General features: G+C 41.8%; 1 pseudogene; it reads right to left on the bottom strand.

Moving 5' to 3' along the window:
- Positions 1-538: 538 nt before the first annotated feature.
- Positions 539-1728, bottom strand: LOC147421818 (uncharacterized; annotated as a pseudogene).
- Positions 1729-2143: the final 415 nt, after the last annotated feature.

The raw sequence follows: 2143 nt of genomic DNA on the forward strand, positions 1-2143 counted from the left end.
ACGCATTAGTTATTGGATTCTTAGGGTAGAGAGAGCCTCTCGTCCAGATATCTATGTGTTTAGCTCCTTGAGCTCTGAGCGTGTCTATGGAGGTGGGAGGTATATGTGTGTTTGTTTTACTGCGCTTAATCAATGGTTGGTACTCATTGTCCAAATCAATGTGAAGGTGATATTTGGCTCGTTTGTGGGTAACATTTGTGCCATTTGAGGAGTGCGCCATTAGCCAAATGTGCAGGTTTAATGGAAAGTGAATAGTGGCTGCGGATTCGTCCCTCCATGTTAACCTCATTCCCTCCGTATTGACGTTGTTCATTTAATACAACTAAGAAGAGGATTATCCCTCAATCACTACGAACGAATGTTCAGAGGGGTAAGGAATCTACTTAAAGTACACTTTTTGAAGTTTTACTATGAAAGACCCAGCTCTTTTATTTGTCATTTTTTCTAAAGAGAGAGTGCAAAAAATACATTTTCTTAGAAGGCCCTCCAAATGACCTCCGAAATTTCCTAATGGTGCATGTGTTAAGACACCCTCATCATTAGCTCTTTATATGCCATAAAGATTGCATAGATATGTATTCAGTGATGCATGTAAGCCATGAGGCATTTCTATCGTAACTCTCAAATGTTGTATCAAGTACCTTAGGAGGCTAAGCAAAACACTAATCCACCTTGAAATTTAAGCAAATGAATATTACTCCACGTTGACATTCACTTTCTTTTTTCCAATTCACATGCAAGGCTTGGTAACATGCCACCCATGTGATCCGTTTTGGAACAAAGTTGGTTTCTTCAAGGATGTTCAGCCTCTTTTACTGATGCCGATTTCTCATAAGCACATTCAATTAGTATTTGCTATATTTACCTTTGTTAAATGCACTATTTGTCCAAGCTTGTATACATAGCATTTTACCATCTTGACATACCTTCCCCGCACAAAGCTTGCATTTGGATACTTTTCTGAAGCATCTAAAGAACCCCTCCTCACACCATAGACGTCAAGGATGATGCGAAAACAGTCAGGTGCACAATCTGTAGTTGACATGGTCACCGACCTTGACGACAGACTATAGGATTTCTTGTCGTATGGGTGTTTTAAGTCTTTCGCTTGGCCTGTTACTGTGTCGTAGACAGTTAAGGCTTGTCCCCAAGCATCCACTCTTTGAAAAAACATGAATTTCTCAGTTCCTCCAAGTAGGCACAAGTGGTGGGTTCGGGAAAAACCGAAAGTTGTCTTCGCATATGACATTGGTGGCAATGCAGTTACAAAAGAGCTGAAGGGAGCAGACTGCCTCAGCATAGGGATATAAACCACCAAAGAGCCCTCGTGGCTTTTCATCATCCACACATGCAGGAGATCAATATTGGGCTCGCATGATGTGCGGATGGACTGCCATCTCTCTTTGAAGCTAGGGCTGCAAATCAATTGCCTCCATGCTCACCTGCAACTCAAACAATTTGGGGGCGGGAAGAAAGGCCAAAAGCTGCTCTTGCAGGTCTAAAGGCACCCCAGACATCCTTCTCCTCCTCCTCCATTTTGCACAGTATTGGGCGTCCTGCACAGTTCGAGAGCGTGCTCCAGCCAACCTTCTTTGTGTCGCGCAGAACTGGGCTTCCTCCATAGCTCGAGAGCAATGCATCCATCCATGCTTCTCTGTGTCGAGTAGACCCCATGAGTATGTGCCCCACGGTTCTACCTATCACCTCTCTGCTTTGGAAGCGTAGGTCAATTTCCCGAACGTTGAAGGTCTTGCCTCTGCTTTTCAGGCTGGATACACACGAACAACGAGCCTGCCCATCTTACAATGGGACGGGCGGGCCGGGTTTACACACTGAGCATTTTTATATTTTTAAATTGGGAAAATTACCAAAATACCCCTCATATCCCTCAAATTTCAAAAATTCCTAAAATACCCTTGTATCTATTTTGGTTGGATAGTATAAAATTTTATAATCTTATTCCTTCTTGACAATTTAGATCCGTTTTTTAATACTTAGCATGTAATTTGTCCACAAATTACCTTGCAAAAAAAAAGGCAATTATGTATAAAAACAATGAAGCATTTCATCTCCAAAGCCTACATAACCAACTCAAATTCTAGTTTTAGTATCTTGTATTGATACACAATCGGTCTTCTAATGA

Source organism: Adiantum capillus-veneris, chromosome 27 (assembly GCF_014529385.1).
Source record: "Adiantum capillus-veneris isolate H3 chromosome 27, ASM1452938v2, whole genome shotgun sequence".
Lineage (NCBI taxonomy): Eukaryota > Viridiplantae > Streptophyta > Polypodiopsida > Polypodiales > Pteridaceae > Adiantum > Adiantum capillus-veneris.